At 39.3% G+C, this 13,536-nt stretch overlaps 2 protein-coding genes and 1 long non-coding RNA gene across 3 annotated transcripts in view; 1 reads left to right on the forward strand and 2 right to left on the reverse strand.

The window, feature by feature from the left end:
- LOC109975750 (NLR family CARD domain-containing protein 3-like) overlaps nt 1-13,536 on the reverse strand; it is a 393,020-nt gene that overhangs the window by 303,510 nt on the left and 75,974 nt on the right. The gene's annotated exons all lie outside the window — the stretch shown is intronic.
- LOC136181090 (NLR family CARD domain-containing protein 3-like) overlaps nt 1-13,536 on the forward strand; it is a 412,285-nt gene that overhangs the window by 123,287 nt on the left and 275,462 nt on the right. The gene's annotated exons all lie outside the window — the stretch shown is intronic.
- LOC136181236 (uncharacterized) lies at nt 2,913-4,188 on the reverse strand. Its single transcript, XR_010667594.1, has 2 exons — nt 4,013-4,188; nt 2,913-3,656 (listed from the first exon to the last, which is right to left on the reverse strand). It is a non-coding gene; the product is annotated as an uncharacterized lncRNA (long non-coding RNA).

The following is a 13,536-nucleotide window of genomic DNA, read 5'->3' on the forward strand; positions in this document are numbered from 1 at the left end:
CCCCATTCTTAAATCAAGATACATGGAGAGTAAATAAGATCAATAACTTGTGAATAAAAACACAGTTAAAATGATTTAGAAATGTAGTCTTCCCAGATCAATATCACATAATATCAACTTCTCCCATCTAAACTGGACAAAGGGTTTTAAAATAGGAAGAAAATGATTTGATTGCAAGTTGTTTGGAGGAGATCTAGTTTTATTTGAACAGCATGAATACAGTCTTCCAAGGTGCAAACCCTCCTCCTCCTCCTGAAGCCTGTGGAGCTCCTTCATGTACTGCCGTCTTATCTGCTGGCCATCTTCTCTCAGCAGAACTTCGACTGTTGAAAAGTCATTCTGAAGAACATCGAGCATGTGACATGGATCCAGGAGAACATGGACTTTTAGTGAGGGGTCTTCAGGATGACAAAGAAAGAGAGAAAATATCAGTTATTCATTAAATCATTTTTTTGTTCTCATCTATTTTTCTGTATTCATCTGTGTGTAAGATTACATTTATAAATTCAACAGTGTACTACCCAGACAACAAAGGTACAGTATTCAGGTAATCAACATCTATTTAAAGTTAAGAAGATAAACCTTATTGTAATCATGCTGTTTTCAGCTCTCTCACTCACACAATGATATTCCACATCAAATTGTCTCAGATTTTGGGTGAGGAAAAATTAAGCAGTTTATTGTGGATAGTACTTCATCTTAACATGAAACAAATATAACCTGAATTATTTAAATCATTAACAGGTCCCAACTCTCTGTGCTTCAGTACAGAACATACAGTAACTCATTTATTATTAACATGATCTCAGTACATGGCTGTATTCTTCAAACTATTTCTTATACTTTATATCTATGTGCTTTATATCTTATTTTCATTCCATATGTTATTTATATTTTATATTTCTACTGCTATATTCTGTGTAAGAGTTCAATGAAAATTAATATGGTTATTAATATAGTTCTTAATGGTTACAGATGCTCTTACAAAGTGCATTTTTTTTATTTGTTAACAGTTTGCACAAATCTTAAGACACTACATCAGCCATGTAACTTTAATGTCATCCTCTATAACCTACACAGCAGATTAGGTTCAGTTCAGTTTATGTTACTGACGGATAATTACTACACAAAGTTTGTTTTTTAATGTCCACATTTAGTATAACATTCATCATAACGTCAGATAACCATATTTACAGTCTGTGGTTAACCACCGAGGTGAACCTTTAGCTTCTAACATCACACAAACTCATTTTCAACATCTTAACAACAAACATTTCTAAACCATTGACCGTAAATAATATAAATAATGAGCTACACAGTTAGCCGACTGGTTTACAAGCTAACGCTAAACAAGCTAGGTCCGTAAATATAAACACACGAGTAAGCAGTAAATATAACACTACTATATCACTTATATATCACTGTTAACCGCACAGCAAGCCATGTATGTTGTCAGATATGTGTTAAACAAACTCTCCAAACGAAGTAAGAAAGAGGAGAAATCAGACGGATCAAGCTGTTAGCCTCCTGACCTGCTGACCGCGCAGAGCTGTCAATCAAATCTGACACAACCAAATATGGGCATAGCCGTTTTCCTTAATAGAATAAAATCCGATGAGTTATAAAAAAACTCACCCCCCCCACAGTGTGAGGAGAAGGGGCCGTCAACTTCTCAGATATATCTCGTTTTTTGAACCAGGCTGTAAACATGTTGATTCCTGTGGTAAAAACGGGCTTTTTTGTCTGTGGGCTTATGGCACTTCCGGCGCTTCTGCAGCCAGCCTCAAGCAGAACCACGAGGAACTGCAGTTTTTTGTACTTCTGCATAGGCTTCATTTTTCGAGACCGGAGGTTGCCCCTTGGGTGAGAGCAGTGAGTGCGCACTGTAGCTGTTCCCACTCAACGTTCTTGAAGCCAAAATACGCCGCTTAGGGGCGCTTCCATCTTGCGATTTTGACGTCATTTGGAGCCAGAGTCTGCGCAGTAGGGTTCGGGGGGAGGAGTCCTGGTAACACGCCCCACCCACTTAGCGTACTGCCCTGAGCAGCCCAGCTACGCTGAAAGCGCTCTGCTGGTCTACGATGAAGAAATGTGTAAGTACAACAAACCGCCGTATTCAAAGTCTAATATTTAAACACACTGTGTTTTAAAAAATCCAGTTATTTTGATCATTATTGAAAATATGTGGGCTGCTGGGTCCTCTGGTTTTAACAAAATCATTCTATATTTAAGCTATATTTAAGCTAGGTTAGCACCACAGACCGTAGACTACAGGTGGTAAGATATGTTGTATTCTGTTAGAAACTGATAGTCTGCAATGTGAGTCATGTCTGCTTTTCTAATATATTTAAGTGACCAGTCAATCAATTGTTTTTTGTGTCTTCATTTAGACAAAGAAGAGATAAAAGCAGCTGGTCTGACATCTTCCACAGAGGTGAAGTTTAAGTTAAAATCATCTGTTAATTATATATCCTGTTATATTTATTTAAGTTTCATAAGAGGATTGTCAAAACAAGATTTTGTTAACAATACAGTCTTCTAAAAATAAAAATCACACAGAGTCATACACCAGATAAATATTAAATAGAAAGGTGATGTTTTCTTTTCCATTTTACAATCAACAGAACCTAAAAATGACTCATTTCAACCTTCATCTGCACACCTGTTACAGAGGTCAGGCTGGGGTCTCTTAGTTTGAAGGAACCTCCTCCTTTTATCACCTGTGCCAGATGCCCTGCTCATCCACTGTGGTAGAAATGACCTTACACCAGCAGCTCTCCCAGATGAAGAGTCCTCTCTGCCATCACCCAGAGGAGCTGATCGACGTCTGAAGAAGGTGGACAGAGTCTGGTGCTTTGTGACAGTGAACAGTGAGAAGGCTACCATAGTCATCCTCAGATAAAACACAGAGATCCAGGTCAATATTTAATTTATTTTTCTTTACATGATGTTGCCCTGTGTTTGAAAGGCCAGATGCTGGAGGGTTGTGTTGGATTTGCTTTTCCATCATATTTTAACAGTCAAACAATCATCCAGGATCTCTTTACTTTATTTGATTTTTGTTTGGATTTCTTTGTTAAATTATGTTTTATACTTTCTCCTATGTCCCAGCAGTTTGACCTGATGGTCTCCCTTACTTCCACATGGTTAATGAAGCCAGGGGTTGTTTATTGAAGATTTCTTTTCATAAAATGTTTAAATAAACTTTTTTTAAATCTGATATGACTGTTTCTGATTAACTGGAGTACAACAACGTGTTGGTCGCAGTAAAATTACATTAATTTCTTCTTGACCAACAACAGCTAAGACAACAGCAAAGCTAACAGACGAGCTCAGCTTGTCACAGTCGGGCTCGTCTGAGATAAATGGCCTTCAAACTTATTTAATATTAAACATTTAAAGCCAATAAGTATAGCAAGATACGCATGAGATTCCATTTCCATTTATTCAATCACAGACTTGTCAAACAGTCTGGCATGTTGTGTTGCTGTTTTCAAGAGTTAATAACTGAAGAGAAGAAGACCATCGAGAGAGGACAGGAAACGCTCAGGGGACGAGTCCTCCATGTTGTCAGGGGACGAGTCCTCCATGTTGTCAGGGGACGAGTCCTCCATGTTGTCAGGGGTTGCTGATGGATCTGAATCTGAGAGCATCTTCTGTAATAAAGAAAAACAATCACAGAGTTAAATGTAAAGTATAATGAATTTTACTGTGATGTTTCTGCCTCAGACCTGAAATCAGATCTGTCCTCAGGTTCTGCTAAACTTCAGGTTCTAAAGGTTGTTTTTAAGACAGGAGAACTATTTAAGAGAAAAAACAAAATATATAATAAGACATGATGAATTCAATAATATGATCAGCTTTATGAATTTATGTTTGAAGAGAAAAGTGTTCCTGCCACTTTCTATTGAAGATTATTTTAAACTGTCATCACATGGGCCAGCCTGATAAATTAAACTAATGTTAAATATTCTCATATAATCAGAAAGCCAATTTGTGTGCAGAACCTCACCGGAGCTGGAATCAGAGTCTGGACTGCTGTTTCCTTTGAGCATTGATTTCCTTGAAGACAGAAAGAAGAACAATTTAAACATGAACTTCTTGCAGAACCATAGAGGCTGTTAAAATCTTCTGCTAGTCTTCCTTACATTTTAAGAAGGATTATAAATTGTTACTAAAATTACTTTGATGCCGATAGCGGTTACAATAACACGGTCCAATCATATGAGAGATCATTTTACCTCTGAGTCCTATGTGAAGGCGTTCTCTTCAGAATCAGCACTGCAAAGACAAGATGATGGCGTCCACCTTCACAAGCTGCTGCTTCAGTTTTGCAGAAGTACTTCACTGTATTTATCAGAGGATGTACTGTATGCAAAGTAGAATTTTTTTAGCTGTAATTCCTCAAAAAGATTTGAGACTGCTTTGTTATTTGAGAGCACAGATTGTTTCTTTTCCCTTCTCTCTGTTTGCCTGTACATGACCTTTCAGTGCTGTAGAAGATGCTACAGTAAATCCTGGATCAGCTGTGTGGATGGTGTGACTGTGTGCTAAAGCTTTGTTAAAGTTGTCACACACATACTCATGTACCTTTGGAGAGTAAAAGTACAGTGTGGTGGCAAACTGCTTATAAAATATAAAATAGTATTTTATTGGTGAGGTGCCCCAATCAAAGCGTCCTACAGAGTATCAGCAGCTTTAGAGGGAGGAGACGAGAGCATTATGGAGAGGAACGCACCGGAGGGGGCGAGCTGGGGGAGAGACGAGTGACCAGAGAAAAAGGAAATCCCTGTTTAAAATATAATGTTGGTGAAAAGAGGGAAATAGGACGACATAAATGTTCATGTTGAAATTCTTTAGAATGCAGAGGCTGTGAATGTTCAGTTTTCTTTGGCTATAAAAAGACAACAACAGCCTGTAGTTTAATCCTGGTGTTTCTCTTCGTTAACGATTATTGAAGCGAAATCAAAAATAAATGCATGACATTTAAAACATATTAACATGTGTGGGGGAAAACACGATCTTTATGTCTTCTTTTATTGTCTCCTCCTAACGTCAATAACAGCAGCATGTTGTGTGTAACACTGGTCTCCTGCATTAACACCTTCCTTTCAAAGGTGTTAAATACAGACACAGTCACAATCACCTCAATGTTTGTCAGGTTTTGTCAATTTTTAGTACAATTTCTCAATGAGCGTCATTAAATTTACAATATGATCAACTTGTGACTGTTGAATTGGTCGTGTGTGGAAGACAATGCAGAATATTTATCAGTTTAAGCAGCATGATGCTCAGTTAATATTACATTACACCATCGCAGGTTGTTGATGTTTGTGTTCACGTTTCGGTTAGTCTCTTAAATCAGTAACAGTTATATTAAATCAGATCTTACCTTTAGTTTTATCTGGATCTTAAATCAGTAACAGTTATATTAAATCACATCTTACCTTTAGTTTTATCTGGATCTTAAATCAGTAACAGTTATATTAAATCACATCTTACCTTTAGTTTTATCTGGATCTTAAATCAGTAACAGTTATATTAAATCAGAGCTTACCTTTAGTTTTATCTGGATACATAGAGAAATATTCTCCCCTCGTATATAGTCCTATGAATTTCAGCCTGCACGGTGAAAGTAAAACCTGTTCCTCTCGGTATAGTCCACTTATCACTCAGACTGTAAACATGTACACATTAGTAATGATGCAGGCCAGATTACAATTATGTGACTTTGTTTTTGCCCTACATACTTTTTTGAGACTTTACCAGATGTTTTTATTTTTGCTGTAAAATAACTGTAAAGTCAATGAACCGCATCTATGATTGGATTTTATATTACGATTCTTGGTTTTAAATACAATTTCAATCACAATAACGACATAACAATATCAAGAAACATAGCATGTCAGTTATTAGGTTTGCTCATTTAATAAAATAAAATAAAAAGATAAATCATGCCGGATAAGTAACCTAGCTTTACAACATTTCAGCTAACCTTAGACTGCTTATGTGTTAGCTAGCTAGATAACGACTTTAACCAATGACACATAAATCACTTTTTTACTTACCGAAAAATCTGCAAAGATCCCTTATCTCCCTCAGGTCGGTTAGAACAGTTTACTGCAGAACAACTCATTTTGCCAGCTCAAAAAAGACGAAAAAACTGAACGGAAAAATTCAACGGCGTCTCGGCTTTCCTTCACTACGTAACTTTTGTTATTCACAAAGAGAGCTACGCAAGATCGGCGGCTGTCAATCATCGTCAAATATGACGTAAAATCCTGTTTTTCAACCTCAAATAACTTATTTAAAACAAACTTCACAGAAAAATGAGCACTTGAACACAATGTAGGGTGATAATAACTAATGATCACAGCAGAGTTTAGGTTTGGAAAAAAATTATGTGACGAGTATTTTAGCTTTACAGTTTGACCCACATCCCATCTGTTATCATTGAGGAGGCGGGGCTTATGACCTATACTGCAGCCAGTCAGTAGGGGGAGCTCTAAAAATATAAGCTTCACTAGACCGGGGACCTTGTCCCGTCCATTATTTTTACAGTCTATGGTGCAGAAGGGCCAGATAAAGCACACCTGTGTGGAGGGTCACCTGCTGCTTATCTCTTTGCATCTTTTTTAACGATGATTGTACTCACTTTAGTCTCTCCACTTTGAGATTTCCACCTTCTCCTGACATCCCTGGGGCAGGGTCACCACCTTACATGAAGACCTGTTCAAGGGATATACAGACACATGCCTTTGGGCTGCTGCAGACAGTGCTGTCAGACATTTCTTCTCTGCTTCTTCAGTTTACAATACCCAGCTTGTAGATTATATTTGCCATGAACTACAAATTTCACGTGTCTTACATTGGCACGTCTCTCTCTTTTGGTGGAACAACCCAAAATGGTCTCTGACCACAGAGGAAGGCATAGGAAATGTGTTGGTGCTCTGACACATATTACTTGTGGAGAGTAAGTAAAGTATCAGACAGTAGCCTCCTCTGTCTCTTTAGTTATTGTGTCCCTCTTGCCTGTAGTCGTTCTGCTGACATCATCCCTGAGGAGAAACTGTCTGACTGATTTAGCTCTCTTCATTTTGCGAGTTTCTTGGACCATTTTTCAAATGGCTTGAGAATCACATCCAATAAGCTTCTTGCAGTATGTCTTACTTTATTTATATATATACATATATATATTTTTTATTTTCTTTTTAATGTGCCATAGTACATTGTCATTACAATTACAAATAATCAAGACATAAGTACATATACAGCGTACAACATTCTTTTGATTTCTTAGATTACAGTTTAAACCTTATGTCTACATAAGCTAGCCTCTGTGGACTTGTTTTTCTTTTTTTGTGGCTACTCAAGGGAGCCGTAATAAAACTATATACATCCAGAGAGAAAGTACCAAAAATAAAAGTAAATCAAGCAGTATCAGCAATTTGGCTTCCGAGACTGTTGAATAATACCAATAAAGTAATATTTGATCGTTTTGATCAGGACTGAAGTTGATCAAAAGATTTAACCTAAAAAAGCAGAAAGAAATTAATCTGTACTATTTTCATAGCAGATTTTGGAAGTGAACATTTTTATCCTTAATGACTCAAGAGGGTAGTACATTTTAAATCTGATGCTACACAAAAACTAACAATGCATCAAAGTAAATATTTTGTCTATCCTTTGACTTATCCAAGACCAAATTTTTAAAAAGCCCCCAGCCACCAAATATTTTATGGAATCATTTTTTTTAATAAATAACAACAGTAACATCGAGTAATGAAATTGGCATCTAAAGGGTTAAAATCCTCAAAATGATTGAATGTTTGGTAGTTTTGAGCAGGGCTGAAGTTGTTCTATTTTTATAGCAGATTTTTGGAAGTGGACATTTTTGTCCTTATGACTTAAGAGGGTAATAAATTAAACTGATGCCTGAGGGTTTAAAGTGTGTCTTATACAGCAGATTTGATGGTAATAACAGCTTATTTCAAGGACCTTCATATAAAGTGTTACCCAAGAAGAACTTAGACTGAGGTTCTGTCTGTGTTTAAACAGATGTCATGAAACACTTTAACCAGAGCTGTCTCAGTGCTGCGGTTTGGTCCAAAACCTGACTGGAAGACATCCAAACAGTTGTTCAACATCAAGAAGTTATTTAACTTCTGAAACACAGCTTTGTCTATCATTTGACCTAACAGAGGAAGATTTGATATAGGCCTGTAATGATTCATTATTGTCTAGATTGTTCTTTTCTAGTAGTGGCTTGATGACTGCTGTTTTCAGGGCCTGTGGGAAGACACCTGAGAGACAAGTTTACCATTTGTAACAGATCTGGAGCCATGACTCCTCCTCCTGCTGCCAATATCAAGACAGCAGGAGGAGGACTTTAATTGTTTAATTGTCACTTGTTTTTTATTGGTGAGATCAGAACAATACAGACATTAAAAAAGGGGGTCCATTGTTTTTCTGTAATGTAGAACTCTCCACTCGACCTCCCAGTAACAGCGACCAGTCAGACCAGTCCTACACAGCAGCTGAGGCCAGTAATCAAATCTGTCTGGATGATCAGGATATGACTGAAGCTCCTCCACACGTGTCACCTTCCTGTTGTTGTCAGACAATTTCAGTTCTCTGTTCACTGTGTTTGTGTCCAGTTCCAGCTCACAGGCGTCTGATGGAGAGAACGAGAAACAAAACAGCTGCAGGTTATCATCTGTTCATTCATCAACAACTTTACTGACACTTACTGATAGGGGTGTAAAGGTACACGTACTCGGACCGGACCGTTTCGGTACAGAACTGATCCGAGTACGCGTGGAACAAAAGTGATTTAATCTGTGTTCCCACACGGACCACAAAGCAGAAGCACACCTCAGGGTGGAGGAAGGCTGTGGCTGCTGGTATGGGACACAGCTTTTAGTTAATAACTTGTAAAAAAGTTCAAACATAAACTGTGCAGATTAGTAGTTCCTCGAGTCCTGTTGGTCTGGACAGTTGCATATAACCGGGATGGAGTTCTTTTTACAGACTTACTCTTAAGTTTCGTTTTAATTTTCAGCGATGATCCCGCTCAAACTAAGAGCAAAAGGGGAGGGGGAGACGCGTCTGTGTGGGAGAATAACCTGCAGCATGATAGAATGAACACCTCCCTCCCCATTCCCACAATAATGGACAAAGAGACGTTGACAAGACGAGAGTAGTGTGCCGTTGTTGTTCAGCGGACATCGGGTACGTCACAGGCAACACGTCCAACTTATTAAAGCACTTGAAAAGGCACCACGCGAACGTAAACATCACTGCAACTAGGAAAAAACAGACAGCCTTTTGCTAGTAATTCTAAACGGGCCAAAGCCATAAAAAATGCCATTGAAGTTCTTATATCGACAGAGGGAAATATTAATAGTTCTGAAACTACACTGTCCCAGATGTGATTAGGTTTATTATGTGCTCAAAGAGCATTCAAAAAAGTGTTGCCTTCATAAACTAAAAGGTGGAAGTGTAATTTAAAAGAAATATTTTTACATATGGGCTAAATTAATGACTTTATTTCATTCTAAAATACTTTATTTCATTCATATCTTTTATTTATTGGAGACTCTTTTGGTTGAAGGAAGCAGAATAAGTTTATTTTATGGTTTTTTTACAATGTTTAATTTAAAATGTTATTAAAAAGTAACCTGAGCAGGTGTACAAGTCTGAACTGTCGATGCTGCACTTAGTCCAATGTGTAAAAGGGAAAATATAAATGTTCCTAATAAAGAAAAAAAAGCGTTGCATCAGGTCCCTTTACTGTAGTGAAAATGTACCAAACCAAAGCTTCAAAACTGAGAACTGTACTGAACTGAAATGTTTGTGTACCGTTACACCCCTACTTACTGAGAGTCAATCAAACTTACAGTTCATATTCAGCACTGAATGATGTTTGACAGCACTGAAATGTAATAATCCACTTCTAATCAAGTTCAAATGGAGTTACCATGGCAGCCAGGAAGAATGGAGATCCAAATCAACAAACACATGCAGTGAATAAAGTCTGACTAATCAAAGTGCAGCACAAAGAATCTATGAACCATCTGCTGTCTCCAACTGTTCTGTCCTCAGAGGTCACATTCAGCACAAACAGGAGCCTCATTTCCACTTTCACTGTCACACACAATGTGATGGCAGCAGGAGTGTGCCACGTCCCTTTGTCCTGTCTAACTACTTTTAAACTGTGTTTCTGAAGTCATGGAGACCATTTCTTTTCCATCAATCTAGGCTCTACAACATACATGTTTTTGTTTTAATGAAATTTAACTGGACTGGATGAACAGATCGAAATCTGAAGAAACAGATGACAACTCAGTCCTTGTGAGTTTTTCTCTGCTTGTCTAAGGTGTAGGCCACGCCGTCCCGACCTCACCTGGCCACCTGGCGGCCTGCAGCTGACTTGTGTATTGTTGTTGGATGTTCCTGCTGGCCTGTACTATGGTGATCGTGGACTTTGCTGTGTGCCTTACTGTCTGCACAGCCAGAAGACGAGGAGGAGAGCTAGCTTATGTCTCTAAAGATATTCTGTTTCTATTTCATCACTGAATTCACGTCTGGATGTTTTTGAGGAGAGAACTTGATGTTGGAGACTCTGCATATTTACATGTTTATGAAAATGAACGTCAAATCAAAAATGATTTCTGTTGTTTTTAAAGTTGATGAGCTCCACGAGCTCGACTACGAGCAGCCGGCCAGCAGCCAACATCAAAATGTGAAATGTCTCAAAAACTGCATGTTGTAAAATATACATTTCTGTTGGATGTGATGAATGGTGATTTTCTATTCACTGGATTATCACTTTTATTTCAGTTTACATTTTTTATTTCATATTTAAACTCTCATGAGTTTCCATCACCCTCACTTTTATCATCACTTTGTGTTACTTCCAGCCCTCATCCTGTTGTAGTTTGAAAGGTTTAATCATAACAGAAACACAATCTGGACAGCAGCAGGCACAAACCAATAGTTATCTAACCTCTGAATTTAGCCAAGTCATAAGATCATGTTCTGATACACAAGACACACACACACACACACACACACACTTACACACTCTTTCCTGTTAAGAGACCAGTTGTCTGTCCAGGAAACTTCTAGGAAATGGTCTTCATATAGCACACATGTTGTAATTGCTCAGTGTGTTGATTGCCCATAAAAGGATGATTGGGATGTTATAAAAGTTCTGGTTGAGTGAGGACGCTGGCGTGTATGTCGCCGCTTCGCGATCCGTGACAAAAATGGTGTTTCTTTTGTGCTATCTATGCTTCTCCCTCCTACTTATCCTCTACTAACAGTCTGCAAACAGATCGACTTTGCTGCTGCTTTCAGTTTGTGTAAACTGACAGCTACTCACCATCTATGACGATCAGCTGTTAGCGCTAGCCGCCGATCAGCTGTTAGCTTCTCGCACAGCTATCAGGATATCCTCACCAGTCTGTGATCACTGGACCCTCGCCTGCCTTATTGGTGGACCGTCCTTCTTCGTCGGCCACGTCGGCTCCCTACCTGGCTTGGACCCGTCGCCCTGCGCCACCTGTTGGCTACCGCTGGCTGCCGCTTCCCCCCTACTCTGGCTCGGCTGCTGGCGGCGAAGAGGCCTGCCTGACAACCAGACTGCCGGCTGCTGCTCTCCTGCTCAGATTGTGTCCAGACGGGTCCCCCGTCTGCCACAAAATTGGTCCTTTCCTTATCCTGGTTTGGCTCTCATTCCTGCGGTTTTCCTGACCCCGGCTGGCGCCCGGTAGCTTGCGGCTTTCAGCCTGCGGCTAGCAGCTGCTCTCCCTGCTGCGGACATGGTACTACTAACATACTCCGCTCTGCAACTCCAGAATCTCACCTGCCACTTCTCTCCGGACAACCTTGCTTCCATTAAATCTTTCGGACTCCTGCGCCGTCCTCACTACGTGCATAGGGCTGCCCGATGCAAGTTTGTTTACACTGACCATGCTATCCCCACTGTAGTGTCTGACCGGCGCCATCATGACAACAAATCACACGTGCACACCAGAAACCTGATACCTGTTGTTGTGTGTGTTGACAGAACCACTCCTCTCTCCCCCTCTGCTTCAGAATACACCACCGCCTCATTTATGCTGCAGAATGCTCGCTCCCTTAACAACAAAGCAAACCTATTTCACTAAATATCAAACTTTACTGACAGATCCACGTCATCACAATCATTCAAACCGATGGTTTTATTTAGGCTATAATCGCGCATGTAGTGAGCCGTTTCCAATAAGTAACTTTCATTATGACAATATATAAAATAAAAATAAAAAATAAAAGTCTGCCACATACATATTGCATCAGCGCCGTCTCGCCTTCATTATCCCGGACGGACCTCAGAGGACCGGACTTATACACTAATGTAATCACTGATGTAGAGTTAAACATTAGACTAACACAAAGACCATAGAGCCTCCAGTTTTCATTCATATATTTCAATATCTTGCATTTATCATCAATTGTGATTTTTAGTTTTAATAAAGAGTGCACAGAGACATGGCGATGGCTTCACACATTTCACCTCCTCCATACTCAGCACATCTTCATCAGCTGCATGTATTTATTCTGTAAATAATTCAAGTGTGGACATTAAGTCGGGGCATCTCTGACACGATCATTAAGCCATATATTTGATCATAATTAGTCACAGTGCAGACGGAGATGCCCACGAAAATATGTGGCCAACAATTCAAAGTTTTTGTTGGTTGATCAAACCTTTGATTAATAATATGATAGAGTGAGGGAGAATGCTGACTGACGTGTCCTCTCTGCCACTATATGAAGAAATCAGTGTGGGTCCTGTAAACATGTAAACATTGCAGATATACTCGTGCGTAATGATGAACGGTGGATGTTTTGGCACATAGGACAGCGTGAATGCAGCAGCGACGTGGTGTCATTCTCTGAATTTTCTTCAGTTCGTGATCCTCCTGCTGCAGCAAACTACCGATATGTCCATTTTATCCTTCACTTCATTCACAAGTTCCTTTGTTTCTGGGTCAGAAAGTTTCGTTTCTTCGTCTAAACTTCAGTTTTCGTGATCCAACGCTGGAAACCTTTGATCTGCCCCCTCGTTTGGATGCATTTTCATTCACGAGCTGCTTTGCATTGACCGTTTATGGTTGAATGTGGGCGTGTAGAGGGCGGAACATGGGACTAATCTACGTGCGCACATTTCCAGGTGGATCGTGATTTATAAAGGGAACATTGCGTGCAGGTGTGCGTACGAACGGTTTTATAACTCTGAATCATTTTGTGCGCCATTTCTGGATTTTTTGGCACACGTACATTTTTAGTATGAATTTTACGCACTCTTTTATAAATGAGACCCCTGGTCATTTTTAAAAACCTCCTCAAACACCATCTGTTCACCAAAGCATTCAGCCTCATCTAACACTCCCCTCAGCTGATCACCCACTCCCTTTCTCCTTCATTTGTTTGTCTAGTGTTTCTATCCTTTCTCTTCTCTGTTTGTGTTTTTCTATTCCTCTCTTGTTG

This window comes from Labrus bergylta, chromosome 2 (assembly GCF_963930695.1).
Source record: "Labrus bergylta chromosome 2, fLabBer1.1, whole genome shotgun sequence".
In the NCBI taxonomy this organism is placed as follows: domain Eukaryota; kingdom Metazoa; phylum Chordata; class Actinopteri; order Labriformes; family Labridae; genus Labrus; species Labrus bergylta.